This window comes from Thamnophis elegans, chromosome 4 (assembly GCF_009769535.1).
Source record: "Thamnophis elegans isolate rThaEle1 chromosome 4, rThaEle1.pri, whole genome shotgun sequence".
Taxonomy (NCBI): Eukaryota; Metazoa; Chordata; class Lepidosauria; order Squamata; family Colubridae; genus Thamnophis; species Thamnophis elegans.
The window spans coordinates 57,638,997-57,652,529 of record NC_045544.1 but is presented as its reverse complement, the minus strand read 5'-3'; positions in this window follow the sequence as shown (position 1 = coordinate 57,652,529).

The window sequence follows — 13,533 nt, the reverse complement described above, 5'->3', positions numbered from 1 at the left end:
TACTTTTCCTGAATCTGTTTTATTCAGGCCCACTCAAGCATCTATGGAGCTGTGTTTGGGGACCAGGATTCTATAGACCGCAGATCCCAAATGAAAATGTTCCATCAACCTCGATTACTGCAATTCTGGTGTAAAGCTGGTTCACGCCCTGTGATGCACCAAGGAAAGGCGCAGAAGTACCAGACAGAATGAACTAGCCACCTAGAGTGTCAGAACAGCATTAGGTCTAGCATTTGTAGATTTCCCTGACAATGATATGCTAAATAAATAACTACAATTCATTCCATTTATCCATTCATCTATCCTTTTATAGCAACTGGTTGAGACTTTTAAATAAATGTAAACATGGGAGAAGAAAGCTCAGACTTCTACTGCTGCTATTATCAGAGTTAGGAGTGATTGCAAACCAAGAATAGCAATAGCAATAGAAAATAGCACCTAGACTTATATACCGTTTCATAGTGCTTCACAGACCTCTCTAAGCAGTTTACAGAGTCAGCACATATTGCCATTCAACAATCTGGGTCCTCATTTTACCAACCTTGGAAGGATGAGTCAATTTTGAGCCAGTGAGAATTGAACTGCTGAACAGGTGGCAGCTGGCAGTCAGCAGTAGTAGTCTGCAGTACTGCATTTTAATCACTGCGCTCTTATACCTTTTCCCTTCTTTTTAAACATTAAAAATATGGATTGCTTTGAATGTAACCCAATATTCATCCCCACCCACACTTTTATTATCAAGCAGAGAAAGAAAAGAAGATAAAGAAATGAGTAGATCCATTCCTTCCTGTCCTATTCTATCCTACTCTATTCCTTCCCATAAACGGTGGCAAGAGAGGCAGAAACATGCTACAGCACATTTGAATTTTGTACTATCTTACTGATGAATTCCTGGATCTTCTGAGCTTTGACATCCACCAGACCCCTGATTGCACACTTTCTGTCCAACACTTTTCTGTCCATGTTGGACAAGGGGTGAAAACCTCCATACATTGTGAGGGATGTCTGGGTCTTCATATTGGCAGCTTCCATGTTCTTTTTTGGCTACCTCATGTTCTGGGCAGGATTTCTGATGAGTGGCAGAGCATACATGTTGATGGCATAAAACTTGTTCTTCCCATTGAGCTGGCTCTTTAGGTCCTCTTTTATCCTTTGGTGGTACCTGGATGTTGCTTTCTTCCTTAGCTCCTCATTGTGGTTCCCATGCAACTGTGGGATACCAAAGTACTTGTAACTGATCTGTATCTCTGCTACGTGATATATCCTTATTACCACAATGTGTGTGTGTGTGTGTGTGTGTGTGTGAGAGAGAGAGAGAGAGAGAGAGAGAGAGAGAGAGATCATATATGATTTTGGGGAGAGTAGTAACATTTAAAGATGTTGATCTGAGGCTGAACTGTGTGGTAGATTGAACATTTGAAACTTATCAACATATAAAGAAATGGGTTTATTGAACCTCGAGAGAAGGAATGAACATTATTTTATTACAATAGAGTTAGGGTTACAATTTAGGTTAGGATTAGGGTTAAGAAAGCACTATTATGAAATCTTGCACAGCTGAAATTGTATTCACTCTCTCCCCATGAACCATTTATTGATGTAATGAAAAGATATTCTATGTGGGTAAGGTTTAAGAATGGAAAAGTTTTTTTTTTATTATTCTCCATAGTATATTCTATTTGTTTCTGGTTTTATCCTTTTATCTTTATCTTTTGGTTTTATTGTTAGATCTCAAAATAGTAATGACAAATTCCAGCAATTCAAGAAGACCAAATAAAAGAATTATCTCTGTCTGTAAAGGGAAACAAATTATCCTCTCTCCATAAAACAATGCTTTGGATGTCACTTCCAAGCTACAAGACATTCTGAAAAGTGGATGAAATGTGTGGAAAAGCCAATGGGGCGATGTCTCTGAACATATTTGGTCAAGGCCAAATAATATGTCACAATTGATTATGTGATCTGGCTGCATTTATACACTAATTAATTAGTGTCAGATCGTAAGAGATAACTCTTGCTTATTTTGTGATTGCTGAAATGAAGATAGTAGCCAATACTTTAAAGTACAACATTCTAGCTATTAACATAGACATAAATGTGCAAAACATTTGGCCAATGTTTGATGACATTTTTGACTTTGAAAAAGTGGGAAACTGAACAATATTGTCCTTTTAGTATAGAAGGCTACTAATCCCTATCCTTGTAAATATCAGAAAAAAGAATATACTGGAGAAATCATGCAAAGAGGTACAATCTTGGGTGATGGTTATTTCACAAGTCCCATTACACAAATAGGCATTTCTTGGCAGACACTTCACTTCAGATGACAGAGTTGGAAAGCCATTAATAATGTTTATAAAGCTGTGCCCATATTTCACTGAAATAAATATTTCCCCTTGCAAACCAACTACAGCGATGGTTCTTCTGTTCTTATGGGTTCATTACTAGAGATGCCAATGGCTGTAATGAGCTGATGCAATTGATTCTGGATGAAGCATTTTATCTTAGACCAAGGAGTACAGATGGGGATGAATTAGCTGCAAACCAGAATTAGAAATTTGGGATAAAAAAGAAGCAGTCCTTTGGTCAGAAAGGGAGATCCAAGCGTAGAAAATTTCCCAAATAAAGAATTTTGGGATGTCTGCTAGTTTCTCTGCCTTGCTCTCTTTAAGGTAAAGGTAAAGGTAAAGGTTCTCCTCACACCTATGTGCTAGTTGTTCCCAACTCTAGGGGCGGTGCTCATCTCCATTTCAAAGCCGAAGAGCCAGCACTGTCCAAAGACGTCTCCGTGGTCATGTGGCTGGCATGACTAAACACTGAAGCAGAGGTGGGTGCTCCTGGTTCGGCCCAGTTCAGCTGAACTGTTAGTGGCAGCGGCGGGAGGCTCCACCCATCCACCAAGACACTTCTGTCCATGCGCACGAGTGAACTGGTAGTAAAAATGGTACAAACCCACTACTGCGCCAAAGGTGCATGTAATGCTGTTATCTTCCCACCAAAGGTGGTTCCTTTTTTTCTACTTCCATTTTTACATGCTTTTGAACTGCTAGGTTGGCAGAAGCTGGGACAAGCAATGGGAGCTCACTCCGTTACGTGGCACTAGGGATTCAAACTGCTGAACTGCTGACCTTTCTGATCAACAAGCTTAGCATCTTAGCCATTGAGCCACCGCATCCCTAAAATTGCTCTCTCTAGAAGCTCTCTTTGTCTGCCTCAGTAGAAGTAGCCTTTGGAGCATGGTTTTCCAAAGAGGTCTTTGCTGACCAAAAATGCAACCATGTACTGGCATTTTGCCTAATGGTTTAAAAAAAAACAGCTGAGAGTTAAAGTAGCACATCCGAATTGACCTTCAGATTGTATATAGTGAGCCACCAGCATGGAAGGGGGAATTTTCGTAAGAGCTCTTTCAAGTAAACTCATCAGATTGAATGAAAGTGTACCCTAAAGCATTGCTTCTGAAGATGAATTTACACCAGGGACATAAAAGAATATCACTGGGAATTTAGCTGGGAATGACTTGGTCTTGTTTCTTCTTGCTTCAAGCAGATCTGTAACAAACAGAAATGAAATCCAGAATGCTTTTAATTCCCCTTGAAAGAATCCTCTTCATGTCTGAAAATTAAGATATGGCTCAAATGTTGGGTTTTTTTCCTTTAGTTTTCCCAGCAAAAGAATTCACTTAACTATCCAATTTCACATGCTATAGTTTGCTTTTTTGTTTCAAAAGTTAATAAATTTATAAAAAGCAGGATATCATTCATGATGTTTATGACAACCTTGTCTTGGAGAAGCCTGTTGGTGTGCAGAAATTGCTTTCAGCAAATAGATAAGAGCCACAATTGGTTGCTCTGCTGCTAAACAAAACTGCATCTAGCAGATGACAATCCCAGGTGGAACGAGCCTGCACAATGGTGCCATCAGTTGGGTGTGTTATCAAAATTGTCTGTGCTTCCAGCTTCGAGTTGCTCAAGTTTAGAGAGCAAGGGAGAAATAGAATCACTTTAGTTCAGTCCTTCCCTTGTGCATCTTATTACTTGAAAGGTGATCAGTAATCCCACTTCAAATAAGGTTAGAAGTCTTTGAAATAGGTGCTATGTGTGAGGCTGTCTACAGATACACCATTTTGAACTTTGTCATTTACTAATCTAAAGTCTTTCAATAAATATTAACCTTTATTCTGTGTTTAGTTTAGGCTTGGCCAATGCTTGACATGAAAGTGGCCCTCTTAAAAAAAAAAAAGTAAACCAGCAGATTTGAACCCAGCGATCAATGTCAAGATGAGAAATAGGAAAGTATTCATTCCATCTCCCTCGTCCTCTGAAATACATCCTATCTCTTAGAAAGCATAGCTCCACTGGAATGAGGGAGACTTTTTAATAAATAGAGTTAAAACAGCATTGTCAGAATGAAAGAAGTCTTTCCCATGTCCAAACCAAGAAATAGATCCAAATAATGAGTGAGCAAACTGCTTTCCAGTGTAATACAATTGTCAGTTACAGCCGAGTAGAAAACCCAGAGAAAATAACTGTATTCACTGCTCTGTCATGGGGTTGTTTAGATAGGGCCAAGGCTTAGAAGAAGATATTAATCTGCAAATGAAAGAAAAGCAGCTACAATAAATGGATTGACAAGGTTCATTGAAATGCTAGGATTGATAGAATAGCAGCTGATAGCAATTGCTAACAGCCAGTTGAATGTGTCTACTGCCAGGAGGGAGACAAGGAAAAACTAATTGCTTAAAGGAGAGATATGTGACACTTTCTGACTGAAAGATACTTTGGGTGGTCTGCTGGCAAGCCAGGCTCTTAAATGTGAGGGAACCCACACAAAAATAAGAATGAAAATACAATTTAAATTTCATTTAACACACAGCATTAATTAAATATTGTTAATGCCCCTCATGTGCTTAGTAATGTTCTTCTTCCATCACTTTAAAAATTATAATTTGGCACTACTTTTTCAGAACCCAGCCAAATATCTAAGTAGACAGATACATCTTTGGCATTTCATATGCATTTTTGGAGGAAATAAGGAGGACGAAATAAGTATGTGACAACGTTGAAAAACTACCCGCACACAGGTTTTGGGAAGGAATGGAAACCAAATGTTACCTCAGTTCCATTTCTTCTTTGTAGAACCTCCCCTGAAATACAACAATACATAGCTAAATCCTGAAGTGTCATCTTCTTTCTCAGATTCCCATTTTTATAAATCTAGATAGCCAACTCAAGTCTATACATACCTAGTGATAGACAGGTGTATTGTCCAATCATGTCATGCTTCTGATATATGATTTTTATTATTGGCCAGTGATAAGACAGTGGAGATGGCAAGGTTGACAGATGAGATGTTTCTCCTGCCCTATGGCGAGGTTGGAATCTTGTTGAGATTCCGGCACAAGGAGAAGCGTGACTTCTTTTCTCTGCTACTGTTTTGGTGAAACCCAACAATCAAGGCTTGAAAAAAAAACCTTCCATTCAGAGCTAATCTGAAGAAAAATCCAGTTCTGCTACAGAGGAAGAAAATGACCATCAGTTTGAGTCACAGATATTATCTCTTTGCTGGGTTTCATCTTTATCATGAGATTGATCAGCCCCAGAGTGGGATGTAGACTGAAAAAAAGCCACCTGTGGAGGGCCTAATTTATAACAATCCCAAGGGGCAGGAGAACACTGGGGCTTCTGGGGACAATAACAGTGGGTAGCTTCTTGCCTGTGCAACACAACAGAGACCGTGTGTGGGGGGATTCAGGTGCTTAAGTAGAAATCTGCAGAGTTCCTATGCTAATAGAGTTAACTGACTGACTTTGGGCCATTCTCACTTTCTAGTAGCCTACTTAACAGGGATGTTGTTGTGGACAAGGATTAGAAGGAGAGAATGCTATGTATATTTCACTAGCACCTGCATAGAAGGTGAGGTATAAACTCTAATAAATAGCTATACCCATCGTAGGACTTGAGTTTAGTCTCCCACCCACTCCCTGGACTAAATTGGAATCTGACTCAGAGGTCAACTTTCTTCAAGTCCTAATGGAAATTTTAAATGTTTCTAGAGAGGCATGGTGGTGGGGGGAAAGGAGCTGTCATCATCTTCTCTGTATAGCAGTTGTTCATTTTTCCATCCCATTGATTTCCCCCTCAAGGTTTCTGACTAGAATTTAGATGGAAAAGATGTTTGTATGTATGTATGTATGTATGTATGTATGTGTGTGTGTGTGTGTATGTATGTATGTATGTGTGTGTGTATGTATGTATGTGTGCGTGTATGTATGTGTGTTTTCAAAATAATGTAATGAAGGTCAGAATGGAGGGTGATAACTTGCTCCTGCTGTTCTTCTCTTCTAGAGAATGGAAAGTGAGCTTGTCTGAAGATTCACCTAGCTGTTCCACTAAAAACGGCACTCAGCCCTTATAAAACATTATCAGGATGAAATTTATGTGGATCTGCAGCTGCATGAGAGGGATATTCTAAGATGAGAATGAAAAGTGAAGAAGCCCTGACTATGACCAAGAGGAAATATGGGAGTTCTTATCTAAGATTAGAGGAAAAAGAAAGCTGGCATAACATTCAGACTGTTCTTCCATTGTCTCCTTCATTTTTCAATGCTATCACCTTTCTAGTTTGGAAGAGTTACAGTCAAAAATTATAAAATTGCCATGAAGAGCCAACACCCTAAAGTGTTGGTTCGGTTTGGAGAGGTATGGGTTAAAGTAGAATAGAATAGAATAACAGAGTTGGAAGGGACCTTAAAGATCTAAGGCAGGAAACCCTATACTATTTTAGACAAATGGCTCTCCAATTTCTTCTTAAAAACTTTCAGTGAGGGAGCACCCACAACTTCTGGAGGCAAGTATTTGCACTGATTAATTGTTCTAACTGTCAGGCAATTTTTCCTCAGTTCTAGGTTGGATCTCTCCTTAATTAGTTTCCATCCATTGCTTCTTGTCCTACCTTCAAGTGCTTTGGAGATTAGATTGAAAGCATATTCTTCCCCATGGATTCCAAATGACAATTCTTTATGTCAAAGAAAATGCTGCCTGACAAGGTTGTTGTTTAAAGAGACAAATTAGGAGGAGAGACTATTTACCTTGAGCTTCTGAAGGAAAGCCAGGACACTGACTCAATAAATAATTATTCATGTTACTCTACATCACAATTATCTCCAATTCTGGTGTAAATTATAATTACACTATAGTTACAAATAAGTCCACAGCCTTCACACAATTTGGTATGATTCTAATATTGCTGTGAGTGGAACAGGAGCAAGATATGTGTTCATCTCCTAAAAGCAGCTGTGCTTGCCAAAGACAGCCAGGGGAGTGCTCAAAATATGGGACAATCAATTATTCCTGGATTAAAAGCTTAACATGTTTAGGTACTGTACAGGAAATGTCAAGATCCTGTGTTGTGCAGCAAAATGATTCAGAGGGAGCCAAAGCTTTCTAGAACCGGTGGGAGGAAAATGAAGCAAGCAGCAAATCTTCCCCTTTATCTTTGTGTTGAAGAGTGTGCTAATTATCAATCCAGGCAAAGCTACGTTATTATATGTGGGTAATCTACAGTTATATTCACAGTCTATTGCTGGTGGAAACTTAATAATTCAAGTGCTAACCAAGGACCTAATATTATTAAGGCAGTGTCTAAGAATATATATAGATAGTTCCAAACAGGATGGTTTTGTTTTTGCTCGTTTTTGTAAAATGTGTTCAAGTCTGTTAAATTCAATATTTGCATATACTGAGGGAAGGTTTTTAGCTATGGCTCTGAGGGTTCCAATCACAATTGGTTCTATAAAAATGGATTTCTTTTTCCATAAATGTCTATGTAGATTCTGAATTATCCAGATCATGATTATCCCAAAGATGTTTTTTCCAAAAGGCAACTGGGCTTTCTTGGTGTCTTCTTTGATAACGTTCCATTCTCATTCAAAAATTGAAGAAGCTCCTTGGATGAGAAGCAAAATGTCTTCAAAGAAAACACCAGGAACCCTAACACGTGCGCCAGCCCCTAAACTGAGGTAGCCGCCTGTGGTCAACCGGTGGGGTGGGGAGAGGAGGTAGAAGAAGAAGCCAAGCCCGGCCTTAAGAGACTTTTTCCCTTTGGAAAAAAAGAGCGCTTGGCTCTTGGCATTCACTAGTGGGAGGTGCAGAGGGCACGGAAACCGAATCCAGCAGCGCTCCTTTCTCTCTTTCTTTCTGTCTCTCTGCACCAGAGTCTGGGAGCAGCTGCGAGAGCTGGGCGGGCGGAGAGGAAGAGAAGCCAGAAGCGGCGCAGAGAAAGAGGTGCCGAGACGAGCTCAAAAGGGCCGGGAGAGGAGGGGGAAAAAAACACCACCACACAGGATCGCTCTGCTTGGACACCAGAGGGGGAAAAACCAAAACAAAGCCCAGCGGCTCAGCTCTGCCGGGAAACTTCATCAGCGTTTCAGACTTGCAAGTTGAAGCTACTCTGATAACTGACAATGCACATGAACTGCAAGCTCGGTGCCCGATTGCTGGGACCAGGCAGACCTCGAGCCCAGGAACACCACCTCAGCCGCCGGTGGAGACAAGGAAGCCGTGGCGGTGCCCGGCTTGGCCCCGCTGGAGTTGGAGGAGTCGGAGGAGTAGGAGCAGCTGCTGGGCGTGGCCTTCAGCTGGCACCTCAATGTCAATGCCAAGCCCTTCGTGCCCAATGTCCACGCCGCCGAGTTTGTGCCAGCTTTCCTGAGGGGAGGCCCAGGAAAGCCCGCCATGCCAACGGCCCCGTCGCCCCCGCTGGGCTTGCCCATGCCGACGGCCCCATCGCTGACACACGGCCCCCGCAGAGAGGGAGGACGAGGATGGGGACCCTGCCCCCCCCACTATCACCAGCTGCCCCAACCGCCTCAGACTTCCTGCGCCGCTTCCAGGCCCCACAGAGGAGGAGAACGAGGAACTCCCCCCCAAACTACCACTGGCCCCAGCCGCCTCAGACTTGTGCTGAGTGCCTTCCCTGCGGGGCTCGGACGAAAGTCCTTCCCTGCGGCGCTCGGACGAGGGCTCGGTTTCGGGACAGGCTGCGGGAAACAGCAGAGGAGAGCCCCATGCCGGAGCTGGACACCAGGAGGACGCTGACCCAAGATCTCCCACAAGCGGTTGATAACACTCCCTGCTTGGAGGTTCCCCTGCTACAGTTAAGTGACTTTTTGGGGACAAGACCATTCGGAACCACTGATCGGGACTTCCAATTTCTTACCGTTCCTAAATTATTTTAATTACCATCGATTTAGGAATGGCATTTTTTAGCTGGTTTGTTGGGTGAATGAGTGTATGAATGTGAGAGAAAATGTGCCCACTTTTAATTTAATTATTGTATTATTGTATTTTAATAACTATCGTGGGGTATACCTGAAGAGAGTGTTTGATTGGTGAGTATGATAGGACCGGGAGTGCGACCTGGAGTCCCCTCCACTGAGTGCAGAAGCAGAAGTGGATGGGGGCCCAGACTCGCCTCCCATCCTGGAGTGAATGGTACGCATGGCCTGCCGGGAAGAATGGGGGCCATGGGGGAGGGGGGTCTACGGGGATGGGGGGATGTTGGAGCATTTCAGTTATGACTGGGAGGGGCAGATATGATGGGAATTGTAGGGCTAGCCATTACCGGGGAAGAAGAACTCGCTACATTACAGCGACTCCTTGTTCCGGCTCCTCAGGCTCAACTCAAGGACCTAGTGGCAGAGGAGTTCAGGGCCTGGTCTCAGGTTGTTGCTGCTAAATGCCAGGTCAGTTGTGAACAAAGCTCCCCTCATCCGGGATTTAATATTAGACCAGGAGGCAGACCTGGCATGTATAACCGAAACCTGGCTGGGCCAAGAGAGAGGAGTCCCCCTCTCTGCAATGTGCCCAAATGGGTTTCAGGTGCTCCACCAACCACGACACCAGTGAAGGGGTGGGGGAGTAGCAGTTATTGTCCGAAGGTCGTTAGTTCCTCTCAGGATCCCTGCCCTAGAGATTATAGGATGTGAGTCTCTCCTCTTGAAGTTGGACCTAGGGGTTCAATTGGGCTTGCTGTTGACGTACCTACCTCCCAGCTGCGTCACGACAGCCCTGCCTGTGCTGCTAGAGGGAGTAGCCGGGTTGGTGGTGGAGTTCCCCAGTCTAATGGTACTGGGGGACTATAATCTGTTGCTATTGCTATTGCTAATCTGCCGTCTCTTGGTGAACACTCAGATGGGGCACAGGAGTTCATGGCTTCCATGACAACCATGGACTTGACCCAGGTAGTTCAGGGTCCAACTCATAGAGCGGGACACACACTTGATCTTGTATTTCTCTCAGGGCAGTGGAGACGTGATCTCGAGTTAAGGGGAATAGAGACCTTGCCCTTGTCATGGTCAGATCACTCTTTGCTGAAGCTTGACTTCAGGACGCTACTCCTCCATTGCAGGGAGGTGGAGCCGACTAAGTGGTTCTGCCCCAGGCGCCTGATGGACCTGGAGGGATTTCAGAGGGAGCTTGGAGAGATATCTGACTCCCTTGTCCGCAATCCGGCTGAGCCTTTTGTCGCTGCCTGGAACGTTGTGGTGGCTGAAGCATTGGATTGGATTGCGCCTTTGAGGCCTCTCCACGGCAGTGGATCCAGGAGGGCACCTTGGTTTACCGAGGAACTCCGGGAGATGAAGCGCCAAAAGAGACGCCTAGAGCGACGTTGGAGGGCTAGTAACTCTGAATCTGATCGATCACTATTAAGAGCCTTTATTAGGACTTATCTAGTGGCGATACGGGCGGCAAAATGTATGCATTTTTCCGCTCTTATTGCGTCCGCGGAATCTCGCCCTGCCACCCTGTTTAGGGTGACCCGCTCCCTCCTGAAAGGTGAGGAGGCACGGGAACCCCTGCAGGGAAGAGCTGAGGAGTTCGTTCAGTTTCTGTCGGATAAAATCACTCAGATTCGGACAGACCTGGATTCCACTTGGGCAGTACCAGCCAAGATGCCGAGGGTTAGTCTTAATCGGATCTTCTGGGATGTGTTCGAATTTGTCACCCCTGAGGAAGTGGACAAGACCATGGGAGCGATGAGTGCCTCGACCTGTTTATTGGACCGGTGCCCCTCCTGGCTGGTTTCGACCAGCAGAGAGGTGACACAAGGCTGGCTCCAGATGATTACTAACGCATCTTTGCAGGAGGGGTCTTTCCCGCAACCATTAAAGGAAGCAGTGGTAAGACCCCTCCTCAAGAAGCCTTCCCTGGACCCAGCTATTTTGAAAAACTATCGTCCTGTCTCCAACCTTCCTTTTCTGGGGAAGGTTGTTGAGAAGGTGGTGGCGCTTCAACTCCGACGGACCTTGAATGAAACGGATTATCTAGACTCCTTTCAGTCCAGTTTCAGGCCTGGGTACAGCACGGAAACCGCTTTGGTCACCCTGACCAATGATCTCTGGTGGGCCAGGGATAGAGGACATTCTCCGATGCCTAGGGGAGGTGGGAATGAGAGGCACCGTTTTACGGTGGTTCTCTTCTTACCTCTCTGACAGGTCAAAGTCGGTGTTGGTCGGGGGGCAAAGGTCGACCCTTAGGCCCCTCAAATGTGGTGTGCCACAGGGTTCGGTCTTGTCCCCCCTCCTATTTAACATCTACATGAAGCCGCTGGGTGAGATCATGCAACAGCATGCGGTAAAGTACTATCAATATGCAGACGATACTCAACTGTATCTTTCTGCAAAGTACCATCAATACGCAGACGATACTCAACTGTATCTTTCTGCCACGTGCCAGCTCAGTGTAGCGGCGGACGTGATGTGCCGATGCCTGGAGGCTGTTAGGATCTGGATGGGGGTGAACAAACTTGTGCACAATCCCGATAAGACTGAGTGGCTTTGGATGCTGCCCCCAAAGGACAGCTTAGACAGTCCATCCTTAACCCTGGGGGGTGAAAATTTATGCCCCTCAGAGAGGGTCCGCAATTTGGGGGTCCTCCTTGATTCGCAGCTGACACTGGAGCATCATCTGTCGGCTGTGACCATGGGGAGGGCTTTGCCCAGGTTCGTCTGGTGCACCAATTGCAGCCCTATTTGGATTGGGAGGCATTTCAAACAGTTACTCATGCCCTTGTCACCTCAAGTCTGGATTATTGCAATGCGCTCTACATGGGGCTACCCTTGAAAAGCATTCGGAGACTGCAGTTAGTCCAGAATGCGGCTGCGGGAGCAATATTGGGCGCACCGAGGTGCACCCTCATTACACCTGTCCTCCGCGAGTTGCACTGGCTACCAATTGGTCTCCGGATGCAATTCAAGGTGTTGGTTATCACCTTTAAAGTCCTACATGACTTAGGGCCAGAGTACCTTCGAGACTGCCTGCTGCCACATACCTCCCAGCGGCCAGTAAGATCCCACAGATTGGGCCTCCTTCAGATGACAGTGTCGGCTGGTGGGCCCCCAGAGGAGAGCCTTCTCTGTGGCTGCTCCGACTCTTTGGAATCAGCTACCCCCAGAGATCCGGACCATACCCACTCTCATGGCCTTCAGGAAAGCTGTAAAAAACTTGGCTGTTCCGGCAGGCCTGGGGCTGTTGACCTCACTGTTGAGGTCCAGCCCCGATTAGAATGGAATGCATGAGGTGTTGCTATTTTAAAACCATTTCTTTTGTTAGTGTTCAGTATGTGTCTTTTTTTTCCTCTTTATTTTTGTAAGCCGCCCGGAGTCCTTCGGGATTGGGCGGCATATAAATGTGGTTAATTAAATTAAATTAAATTTTGGAAAAATAACACCTTTGGCTCTTTTCCCATAAGTGTTCAACTTTGATCTGCAAGTTTTGATATTTTATAATTTTACTCTAATTGTTTTTCCACAGCATCACCCGGACTAGCAACATCAATGAACTAGACTTTCTTCTTTTCAGTAACTGTTGAATCAGGCATGATATGAACAAATGTCTCTTTGGATCTTAATGTCCTATAAGATCTTAACCCACTCATTTCTCAAAGCATTCTGAACTTGATGATCCCAGTAGTTTCAAATCCAAGCCTCTGGCAAAGTTTCCAATGAATAATTCTGGCAACTTGGTCATGACGCTCCTTGTAGTCATTTTGTGAATTTTATTATAGCCACTAATCAACTGGTCAATTATTTCAACTTCTTTACTGCAAAGATGACATTTGCTGTTTGCTACATGTTGAATTTTCACCTTCATGCAATTAGTTGGCAAAGCTTGTTCTTCTTAGCTAAAATAAAACCTTAAGTTTCTTTTTGTAATACTCCTGACCTTAACCAACATCATGTGGAGTTTTAATCAAATTTTCCTTTCATATCCATGTCTTGTTCTTTCAAATGATCCAGTTTTTGATTCTTTCTTTTCTCTATTTCAACCTTTACCCTTGTTATTTTCAAGAGCTTTAGTTGATTGACTGGCTTCAGTTCTTGGCTTTTCTTAAAGTAGTCATTCAGGTCATGCCTTTCTTCCTCCATCATTAGCTTCATTTGTAGAAATCTTCTACTCTTGTTGGCTCATCAATATCATTTTCTGGATGCAAAGCATGATGCATTATCATTAGCTTTCTTATCTTTTGATTCTT